The 12,090-nt window shown below is 39.4% G+C and overlaps 1 long non-coding RNA gene across 1 annotated transcript in view; it reads left to right on the top strand.

Moving 5' to 3' along the window:
• Nucleotides 1–7,281: 7,281 nt before the first annotated feature.
• The window catches only part of LOC135228918 (uncharacterized), a 152,623-nt gene continuing 147,814 nt past the window's right edge, over nucleotides 7,282–12,090 (top strand). The window contains exon 1 of the long non-coding RNA XR_010319790.1: nucleotides 7,282–9,559. This is a non-coding gene — a long non-coding RNA (uncharacterized LOC135228918). The remainder of the gene's footprint in view (nucleotides 9,560–12,090) is intronic.

A 12,090-nucleotide genomic window follows, 5' to 3' on the forward strand; every position in this document is an offset into this window, starting at 1 on the left:
AGAATTGGAGGAAGACTCATTAACAACCTGTGATGTGCAGAAGACACAACCTCTCTTGCTGAAAATAAAGAGGACTTGAAGCACTTACTAAGGAAGATCAAAGACTACTGCCTTCGGTATGGATTACACCTCAACATAAAGAAAACAAAAATTCTCACAACTGGACTAATAAGTTTCATCACAATAAAAGGAGAGAATATTGACGTTGTCAAGGATTTTATTTTACTTGGATCCACAATAAACTGCCATGGATGGATGCAGCAGTCAAGAAATGAAATGAATTGCATTGGACTAATCTGCTGCAAAAGACCTCTTTAAAGTGTTCAAAAGCAAAAATGTCACTTTAAGAACTAAGGTGTGCCTGACCCAAAAGGTGGTGTTTTCAGTTTCCTCATATGCATGCGGAAGCTGGACAATGAATAAGGAAGACTGAAGAAGAATTGACACCTTTGAATTATTGTGTTGGCGAAGAATATTGAATATATCATGGCCGGACAAAAGAACATACAAATATGTCTTGAAAGAAGTGCAGTCAGAATGCTCCTCAGGATCAAGAATGGAGAGACTTCTTCTCATGTGCTTTGCACATGTTATCAAGAGGGACCAGTCCCTAGAGCAGGACATCATGCTTGGTAAAGCAAAGACCTTCAATGAGATGGATTGACACAGGAGCTGCAACGATGGGCTCAGGCATAAGAATTGTGAGGATAGAGCAGGACAGGGTAGTGTTTCATTCTGTTGTACATAGGGGCACTAAGAACAATGTAACAACATTTGTTAAAAATACTGTCTTTTTCCCATTTAATGGACTTTAGTCCTTTTGTCAAAGATCAGCTGAAAATAGTTGTACAATTTTATGTCTGGTTTCTCAAATCTGTTCCATTGGTCTATTTGCCTGTCCTTGTACCAGTATTAGGCTGTTTTGACTACTGTGGCTGTATAGTAGGTTCTGAAATCAGGTAGTGTGAGCCCTCCTACTTTGTTCTTTTTTTCCCAATAATGCTTTGATCATCCAGGACATCTTTCCTTTCCATATAAAGTTAATGATTAGTTTTTCCATCTCATGAAAGAATGCTGTTGGTACTTAGATAAGGATTGCATTATATTTGTAGATCTCTTTGTGTAGAATTAACATTTTCTTCTAAACCATGAGCATGGTGTGCTTTTCCATTTATGTGGGTCTCTTTTGGTTCCTTGCAATAGCATTTTTATTTATTTTGTATAGGTCTTTTACATCCCTGGTTAGATTTATTCCTTTTATTCCTAAGTATTTTATCTTTGGGGGGCTGTTATAAATGGCACTGTTTTCCTTTTCTAAGGTTTCTTTCTGGTGTATAGGAATCCAACTGATTTTTGTATGTTGTATTTTGTATGTTATCCTGCCACCCTGCTTAATTTTGTATCAGTTCCAGTAGTTTTCTTGCTGAATCTTTGGTCTTCTCTATGTATAGGATCATATCATCTGTTTGACTAGGGATACTTTTACTTCTTCCTTTCCAATTTAAATACCCTTTATTTCCTTTTCTTGCCTTATTTCTCTAGCTAGGACCTCCGGCACAATGTTAAATCTGAGTGGTCTTGTTCCCGTGCTCAGGGGGAATGATTTCAGCCTATCTCCACTGAGAATGATGTTGGCTGTGGGTTTTGCATACATGTCCTTTACTAGGCTGAGGAATTTCTCTTCTATTCTTATTTTATTGAGTTTTTTTTTTTAATCAGGAATGGGTTTTGGAATTTATCAAAGGACTTTTCTATGTCGATTGAGATGATCATGTGATTCTTTTCTTTTGTTCTCTTTATGTGATGGATTATGTTGATTGATTTTTCTAATGTTAAGCCATCCTTGCATACCTAGTTATGAATCCCACTTGGTTGTAGTGTATTTTTTTTAATATGACGCTGAATTCTATTGGCTAGCATTTTGTTGAGAATTTTTGGCTTTGGTATCAGGGTTATGCTGGCTTCATAAAATAAATTCGGGAGTATTCCTTCCTTTTCTATGCCCTGAAATAGTTTGAGTAGTAATGCTATGAGCTCTTCTCTGAACGTTTGGTAGAATTCTCCAGTGAAGCCACCTGGGCTAGGGCTTTATTTTGTTGGGAGCTTTTTTCTTTTTTTTTTTTTAACCTCTTCAATCTCTTCTCTTGTTATGTGTCTTTTCAGATTTTCTATCTCAGTTTGTGTTAGTTTGGGTAGGTAGTGTATTTTTAGCAACTTGTCCATTTGCTCTAGTTTCTCAAATTTGTTGGAGTACAATTTTTCATTGTATTCTGTTATGGTCCTTTCTATTTCAGTTGGGACTTTTGTAACGTCCTCCATCTCACTTCTTATTTGGGTTATTTGCTTCCTCTCCTATTTTTCTTTTGTCACTTTGGCTGATGGATTTTACTGATCTTTTCAAAAACCAACTTTTTGTCTTGTTGACTCAATTGTTTTTCTTTTCTCTATTTTATTTATTTCTGCTCTAATCTTTATTATTTCCTTTCATTTAGTATCTGTGTGATTCTTTTGCTGTTCTCTGAGTTGTACGGCTAATGTTTTGATTTTGTCCCTTTTTCTCCTTTTAGGCGCTCCTTGGAAACTCTGTGGGGCAGTTCTACTCTGTCCTATGGGTCGCTATGAGTCTGAACGACTCGACGGCACTGGGTTTCTCCTTTTATGTGTGCATTTATTGCTATGAATTCACCTCTGAGCACTGCCTTTGCTGTGTCCCAAAGGTTTTGGTATGATGTGTTTTCATTCTTATTTGATGCTAGGTTTTTTTTGGGGTCCCTCTTTGATTTCTTCTATTACCCAGTTTTTTGTTTGTTTAGTTTTTTAAGCAAGGTGTTATTGTTTCCTTGTATTCGTTTTTTCTTTCTTTCTCTTCCTGTTATTGATTTCTACTTTTATGGCATTGTGATCAGATAGAATGCTTTGTATTATTTTGATGTTTTGAATTTTATTGAGGGTTGCTTTGTGGCCTAAAATGTGTTCTATTCTTGAGAATGTTCCACGTGTATTGGAAAAGTATGTATACTTACCTGCTGTACGGTGGAGTGTTCTTTAAATGTCTATGAGGTCAAGTTGGCTGATTTTGGCCTTTAGATCTTCTTTATCTTTGTTGAGTTTCTTTTTAGATGTTCTGTCCTTTACCAAGAGTGGTGTGTTGAAGTCTCCTACTATTATTGTGGAACTATTTCTTTTTTCAGTGCGGATAGTTTGTTTTATGTATTTTGGAGCCCTGCCATTGGGTGCATAGATATTTATTAAGGTTATGTCTTCTCGATGGATTGTAGCTTTAATTGTTATATAATGTCCTTCCTTGTCTTTTATGGTTGGTTTTGTCTTAAAGTCTATTTTATCTGAGATTAGTATTACCACTCCTGCATTTTTAGGTTACTGTTTGCTTGATATATATTTTTTCCATCCTTTGATTTTTAATACATTTATATCTTCATGTATACGGTGTCTGTTTTAAACATCGTATTGATGGGTCGAGCTTTTTTGTCCATTCTGTCACACTCTTTCTTTTTAAAGATATGTTTAAGACATTTACATTCAGTGTGATTGTTGATAAGTATGAATTCATTGCTGTCATATTGTTATGCTTTGTGCGTGTGTAAGGTGCTTTTTCTTTGTTTCTCTTAATTTCTAGTGACGAGTTCCTTATGTTCGTGGGTTTTCTTTTCTTTTGTTATAGATTTTGTGTTGACTGAGACTTTGTTTTTCTTTTTTTTTTTAATTCTGATGGGTAGGTTTGTTAAAGTTCCTTGAGGTTATCTTGAAATTTACCCCATCTTCCTATGTTTGAACCAGTGTTTTATTACTTGATATCTCCTTGACTTCCTTTGCATTTGAAAGTTCTATACCTACACCATTTATTCCCCCTTTTATTGTTTTGATGTTGTTGTCATTTACAGATTTACATCTCTGTTTCCCTGTTTTAAGTCTTTTAGCTTTGTTTTGTTATTAAGAGTTCTTTACCTAGCTTGTTATCTAGCTGATGCTCTCCTGTGTCCTAGACTTCGACTGTAGTCTGACATTGTTGGTTCTCTAACTGAAGGACTTCCTTTAATATTATTTGTAAGTTTAGTTTGGTTTTTACGAACTCCCTTAATTTCTGTTTATCTGGAAATGTCCTAATTTCACCATTTTATTTTGGAAAGAGTTTTGTAGAATATTTTATTCTTTGATGGCAGTTGTTTTCTTTCGAGGTTTTGTATATGTCATCCCATTGGTTTCTTACCTGTGTAGCTTCTGCCAAGTAATCAGAGCTTAATCTTACTGTTTTCCCTTTGTAAGGGACTCTTTTTGTTTCTTAAACTGCTTTCCAAATTCTTTCTTAGGTTTTGGTTTTGCAAGTGTGATTATGATATGTCTTGGTGACTTTCTTTTGGGGTCTATTCAATTGAGATTCTTTGAACTTCTTGGATGGTCAGCATTTTGTCTTTCATGGTATTTGGGAAATTTTTTTCAGCCAAATTTCAACAATCTTATCTGTGTTTTCCATTTTCTCCCCCATTTCTGAAACCCAGATCTCATAAATTTTTGCTCTTGATTGTTTCCCAAATAATTCTTAGGTTTTCTTCATTCTTTTCTTCAATTTTTCCTAAAACAAAGTGGTGTCCATGGATTTGTCTTCAGTCTCACTTATTTTGTCTTGCATTGTTTCAAATCTCCTCCTAAAACCTTCTATTGAGTTGTCCATTTCTGAAATTCTGTTTTTTTTTTTTTTATCTTTTGGATTTCTAGTTACTGTTTTGTATGATTTCTAGGTCTTTATTTATTTTGATGTTTTGTTCTTGTGTTATTTTCATGGATCCTTTTTTTGCTTTGTCTGTGTTTTCCTTGATTTTGGCTATGTTTTTGTTGGTTTTGTCTGTATTTCCTTGATCTTTTTCCTAATCTCTTGGAGAGCCCTGAATATTAGTCTTTTGGCTACCATATCAGATAATTTCCCTGCATTTTCTTCTAGAGGAAGGTCATCTGATTCTTTATTTTGGTCATTTGCTGTAGCCATCTTGTCCTGCCTTTTTACAAGTTTTGACATTGTCTGCTGTCTCTGGGATATTTAAGTTATTTTTTTCTTTATTTATTGATTGCCCATCCATCTGTTTTGTCCGGTTTTTTGTTTTGTTTTGTTTTCTTTTGATATGTCAGGGTGGGCTTGCCAGCTGTCCTTTTGCTTTTGCTTGCTTGTCTGTGGGCATGATAGCTCTCACCACCTTTTCCAGGAATGCAGGGCATCAGCAGGCATGGCAAGCCTGATTCATTGTACACTGGTTTGGCAGGGTGTCTGAGGGCGGACTGGACAGGCTCTGTCTGCCTGCTGATGTCAGTCTATTGGTGTTGGAGCATTCACAATCCCTTGTCAGATAGGTGGGGGTGTTGGGTGGGCAGTGGTACAGGCTCACTTCCCACTGTCTAGCAGGTGACCAAGTGGTGGAAGGGAAATGGTGGTGGCGGCCTGGTGTAGCAGCTGGCCTGAGTGCCAGGGATGTTCTAGCTGTGGTGGCTCAGCAGCAGCTGGTGGGAAGGGGTCATACAAGGCTAGATGGGGGGAGAAAGAAAGGGGAAGAAAAAGAAAAAAAATGGTGCATGATGGTGACAGGTGAGTGGGGGCAGGGCAGACTCTGGTGCCAGTGGAAGTGACATACTGGGCTAGGTGGGAGTGAGAAAGAAAAGAAAGAAAAAAAAATTGAGGGTTTGGTCAGTGTTATGGGTGTGAGCAGGGTGGACCCAGGGCAGTAGCAGGCCAGTACTCCAGTGGTTCTCTAGCTGAGCAGCATGGTGTGGCCCTGTGGGAAGGGGTAGAGGTGGCATACAGGGCAGAAGGGTGAGGGATGGTAAAGCATGTTTCTCTGGTTACTGTGTGCTCTGTCTGCTGTTGGACACTCCATGAAGTTGCCTTCCCATACTCCCTATCCAGGGTCATGCTGGCTGTGTTTCAAGATGGCAACTCTGTGCCTTGTTAGTTGGCAGGGAACCTCCACTCCATGTCTCTCCTCATTCTCTGTTTTCTGTCAGTTTCCTTTTCCGTTTGGTGCTTGATCTAGTTCTTTATCCTTTTATTTGATGCCTGTGTTTCTAGGATTTATGTTTATATCTTTTTTTACTTAGCTTTTCAGGTCTTTGCTGCAGTGGGTCAGCATGGTGTGTCTGTCTATGGAGCCATGCTGGCTCTACCCCCCTGGAAAGGCTTTTACTACTTTCTTTCTTTTTTCTACAGTCTTAACCTTTGATTTGGGCTTGGTGTTCTCAGCACTAAGATCTGCTTAAAGTTGCTCAGCTTGTGGGAGCCCACTTCCATTATCTCCTGTCCCATTTTTAGAAGGCTCTGATCAGTGACTAGGGAATTGCCCCCTTAACCTTAAATCCCCCAGTTTCAGTAACCAAAACCACATTTATTTGCAGGTTAGTCCCACTCTTTTTTTTTTTCTCTTTTGGCCTTTTAGAGGAGGATTACTGTTGCCAGTTTTCTATCATTTAAGGCCTCTGCTGGTAGAAATGGCTGACAACACCTTGCTATTTTTATTCCAAAGTGGGATTTGCAGTGGAGCTCCTTCACTGCCTCTCCCATTGTATTACCAGGAGACAACAACAAATACAGGGGGTTTTCCACGAGAGGGTCCTGGAGCATGAAAGCCTCCAGTGACATCTGAGACAGACCAATACCATCAACATCAGATATTGTGACAAGATCGTAAAACCACAGTGCTCGATGACTTTATAATAGTTTGAAACACAGTTCTCATTCCTTCAACAATCCAAACCAAGAGCAGTTATAAATCTCTCACTAAACAAAGGTTGCAGGAGACTCCCCTGGCTTCTACTCCTATCTGTTCTTCAGCCTAGTCCTCATTTTAACAGTTTCACTTTTAGCAACACCACATCTGCAAGCAGACCACAGAGTTACTGTAGAAGAAAGTGGGAACTGAGAGCAGCCCCAGCTTTTCACCATTGCACCAGTTCATCCCTATTAATGAGATTACAATTACCCCCTACTCCCACTATAATTGCGAGAGTCATTTCCTTGAAGTAAACTTATATATTTATATATATAATATACATATATATGTATGTACGTACATGTACATATATATATGTGTCACTGGTTTTGCTCCTCTAGAGAACCTAGACTAAGACACCCCACAATGCGTCATGGGTGAGGGAACAAAAGGACAAAGGAGCCAGGTGCTTATATAGTACAAACTGGAGGGGTATAGGTGCTTGGCATGCATATTATTATACTTTTATTATTAGGTCCCGCGAGTTGGTTCCAACTCATAGGACCCTATGTACAACAAAACAAAATACTATCTGGTCCTGCATCATCCTCACATGGCATGCATGGTGTCTTAGTCATCTAGTGGTGCCATAACAGAAATACCACAAGTGGATGGCTTTAACAAAGAGAAATTAATTTTCTCGCAGTCTAGTAGGTTACAAGTCCAAATTCAGGGCATCAACTCCAGGGGAAGGCTTTCTCTCTCTGTCGGCTCTAGAGGAAGGTCCTTGTCCTCAATCTTCCCCTGGTCAAGGAGCATCTCAGCACAGGAACCTGAGGTCCAATGGATGCACTCTGCTCCTGGCACTACTTTCTTGGTGGTATGAGGTCCCCAACTCTGTGCTTGCTTCCCTTTCCTTTTATCTCTTGAGGGATAAAAGGTGATGCAGGCCACACTCCAGAGAAACTCCCTTTACCTTGGATCAGGGAGTAAGGGTAGTGTTATAATCCCACCCTAATCCTCTCAACATAAAATTACAATCACAAAATGGAATTCAAACACACAATGCTGGGAATCATGGCCTAACCAAGCTGACACATATTTTGGGGGAACACAATTCAATCCATTATACTTGAGAAAAGGGAAAGAGCTAAGAAGAAAGGACCTTTGTTCAGGCCATATGGCCTGGTCACCTTATTATCAGGGGATGTCCTTTGTTCAGGTGCACACAACATAGCCATCCTTTGAGCAAGGTGCATAACCAGAAAGAACATTTTTCCCCCTTTAGCTGCAAGATTAATTTTGTAAGACTGCATTTTCTGATTAATGATGCAGTGGATTAGAAAAACACTGAAGGGTCAGTTCCCCATGGGACACACTCCTTTCTTTCTTTTGTAAATATTTTATTGTGTTTTTGCTGAAGGTTTATGTAGCAGTTAGGGCTCTCGTTCAACAATTCCTACACAAGTTGTTCTTTGACATTGGTTACATTCTTCACAATGCCTGAACATTCTCATTATTTCTGTTCTGGTTGATTCATTTCCTTTAATCTAGTTTCCCTGCCCCCTTACATTCTTATCTTTGTTTTAAAGTAATTATTTACCACTTAGTCTCAGATAGGTGATTTTTTTAAATGAGCACAGTACTTATGGGTTACAGTCATTACTTTTTGAGCCAATTTGTTATTTAGCTACAAGGTGACCTCAGGGGTTAGTTCCAGCTCAAGGTTTGAAGAGTATCTTGCAGCAATAATCTCGAGGAGTCCTGCAGTCTCAACCAGCCCAAAATGTCAGTTTTGTTTTGTTTTGTGTTTGTTTAGGAATTTGAAGTCCTGTTCCACATTATTCTCCCATTCTATTAGGATCCATCTGTTGTGGCCCATGGGGCACATTCTTTGATATTATCGTAGTCATGGAGATGGTGAGGTTACATAGGTGTCATATGGTGCCTGCACATGAGTAAGAGACAGAGAAAGTTACTGTGAGCCCATAAGAAGAAGGAAGGCTTCTCTGATAAGGGGAAGGGACTGAGAGAAAGAACCAATTCCCAACCTCCTTATTAGAGAATATTCTGGGCCCAAGGCTTCAGCTTAGGCAGCCCAGATGGGAATTGTAGAGGCAGGCTGTCCTCCTAACATTCCCTAATAAAGTTCAAGTCTATCAGCCCCCTCCACACAAGAGAAACTTACCAAACAGGAATATGGGTGGGGGTGGAATGAGTTGTTACTTTTCTGCCAGTTCTGAAAGCCACAGCAAAGACACAGCTACAACAGTACAGTGGAGAAGAAGGAAATAGACAAAGACCTTGGACTTGTTAATCTAAGGCTTTGAATAGCCTTTCCCTTCAGAAGTATCAACCCCACCCCCTTCCCACTCCTGAACTCTGCTCTCTCTCCCCAGAGTCCTTCCATCCCTATTTATCCAGTCATCCTCAAAATCCAGACCATTATATGAAAAATTCTCCTACTAAAGGTCAGAAAAGATGTATAGTAGGGCCGGAAGAGACTACTGATCAAAGAGTATCTTTAACATTTTCTAAACAACAATACAATGTAATGCCCTAGATTGAGAACTTGTCTTTGAGTCCAATCTCCAATCCATTCATTCACTTCCTGTGAAGCTAGGACAATCCCATGGCCTTCAGTGAGCCTCCCTGTCACCTCCTGTTAAAAACAGTGATAGAAATCCATGCCTGCTGATCTCATGTGGTTGTTGCAAATAGCAACATTATATGCAAGCCCCAAAGGCTTTAAAAATCATATGACACATACTTCCCAAGTGTCTCTGTCTACCAAGGGTTCTTGCAGTTTGGCTGAGCCTAAGCAGAAAAGCATTATGGATCTTCCACAGGTAAGTACACCCAAGCCACTGCACCTCCTTCATCTAATATTGGGAGGAGGTCCCTAAATTAGGTGTTCCCCTATCTAAGAGATGGGGCTAGGATGTGCAATGATCTTTGAAATTCCATTAGTTGGCAGAGGGAGTATCCAACTCACCCTTCATGATGGTTAATTTTATGTGTGAACTTAGCTAGGCTACAGTTCCCAGTCATTTGGCCAGACACTAGTCTAGTTGCTATCATGAAGTAATGCATGATTAGATCAGTTTGCCTTGATTAGAGCAGATTATCAAATGACATGTAATGTAATGACCTTACATCTAATTTAATGTAATGTAATCACTTTCTATAATGTTATCTGGAGCCCTGGTGGAGCAGTGGTTAAAAGCTTGGCTGCTAACCAAAAGGTCGGCTGTTTGAATTCACCAGCTGCTCCTTGGAAACCCTATGGCACAGTTCTGCTCTGTCCTATACAGTCACTATGAGTCGGAATGAACTCGATGGCATCAGGTTTGATTTTGGTTTTTGGTATAATGTAATCTAACATAATGTAATCAGTCAATCAGTTGAGATCATATCAGTTTAGGTGGCATCTAAATCTAATCCCTTCTTTTTTTATTATTATTATTTTTATTGTACTTTAGATGAAGGTTTACAGAACAAACTAGTTCCTCATTAAACAGTTAGTACACATATTGTCTTATGACATTGGTTAACCACAGCATGACATGTCGACACTCCCCCTTCTCAACATTAGGTTCCCAAATACCAGCTTTCCTGTCCCCTCCTGCCTTCTAGCCCTTGCCCAGGACTGCTGTGCCCCTTTACGCTTATTTTATGGGCCTGTCCAAACTTTAGCTGAAGGGTGAACCTCAGAAGTGACTTTATTACTGAGCTGATAGGGTGTTCAGGGGCCATACTGTCAGGGTTTCTGCAGTCTCTGTCAGCCCAGCAAGTCTGGTCTTTCTTTTTGACTTAGAATTTTCTTCTACATTTTTTCCAGCTCTGTCTGGGACCCTGTATTGTGATCCCTGTCAGAGCAGTCAGTGGTGGTAGCTGGGCACCATCTAGTTAAAATGGACTCAGTCTGGTAGAGGTCGTGGTAGATGTGGTCCATTAGTCCTTTGTACTAATCTTTCCCTTGTATCTCTAGTTTTCTTCATTCTTCCTTGCTCCCGAAGGGGTCAGACCAGTGGAATATCCTAGATGGCCACTCACAGGCTTTGAAGACCTCAGACACTACTCACCATTTCCTTTATAAAATATGTTATGCCAATTGAGCTAATAGTTCCCTGAGACCACGGTCCCCACAGCCCTCAGCCCAGCAATTTGGTCCCTCAGGGAGTTTGGATGTATCTATGGAGCTTCCATGACCTTGACTTGTACAAGTTGTGCTGGCTTCCCCACTATTGTGTACTGTCTTACCCTTCACCAAAGTTACCACTTATCTACTGTCTATTTAGTGTCATTCCATCCCCACCCCAACCTGCCTATTAACCATCAAATATTCTTTCTTTTATGTGTGTAAACCTTTTCATGAGTTTTTACAGTAATGGCCTCATACAGTATTTGTCCTTTTGTGAGTGACTTATTTCACTTAGCATAATGCCCTCCAGATTCATCCATGTTAGGAGATGCTCCACAGATTTTATCATTTTTCTTTATCATCGCATAATAGTCCATTGTGTGTATGTACCACAGTTTGATTATCCATTCATTTGTTGATGGGCTTCTAGGTTGTTTCCATTTTTTTGCTATTGTGAACAACGCTGCAATGAATATGGGTGTGGATATGTCTATTCGTGTGACAACTCTTATTTCTCTAGGATATATTCCTAGTAGTGGAACTGGTGGATCATATGGTATTTCTATTTCTAGCTTTCTAAGGAAGCGCCATATAGTCTTCCAAAATGGTTGTATCATTTTGCATTCCCATCAGCAGTGCATAAGAGGGCCGATCTTCCCACAGCCTCTCCAACATTTGTTATTTCCTGTTTTTTTTGATTCATGCCAGTAATGCCAGGGTGAGATGGTATCTTATTGTAATTTTGATTTGCATTTCTCTAAGGGCTAGTGATCGCAAGCATTTCTCATGTGTATGTTGGCCACTTGAGTCTCTTCTTTGGTGAAGTGTCTGTTCATCTCCTTTGCCCATTTAATAATGGGGTTATTTGTCTTTTCATTGTAGAGGTGTTGGGCTTTCTTGTAGATTTTCGATATTAGACCTTTGCCTGATCTGTAACAGCCAAAATATTTTGCCCAGTCTATAGGTTCTCTTTTCACTCTTTTGATGAAGTCTTTTGATAAGCACAAGTCTTTAATTCTTAGAAGATCCCAGTTATCTAGCTTATCTTCTGGAGTATGTGTGTTGTTGGTTGTGGTTTGTATTCTGTTAATGCCGTGTATTAGGACCTCTAGTGTTGATGCTATTTTTTCTTCTGTGAACTTTGTAATTTTTAGCTTTATATTTAGGTCTTTGGTCCATTTTTAATTAGTTTTGGTACATGATGTGAGGTATGGATCCTGTTTCTTTTCTTTTGCA

Source organism: Loxodonta africana, chromosome X (genome assembly GCF_030014295.1).
Source record: "Loxodonta africana isolate mLoxAfr1 chromosome X, mLoxAfr1.hap2, whole genome shotgun sequence".
NCBI classification, from domain to species: domain Eukaryota; kingdom Metazoa; phylum Chordata; class Mammalia; order Proboscidea; family Elephantidae; genus Loxodonta; species Loxodonta africana.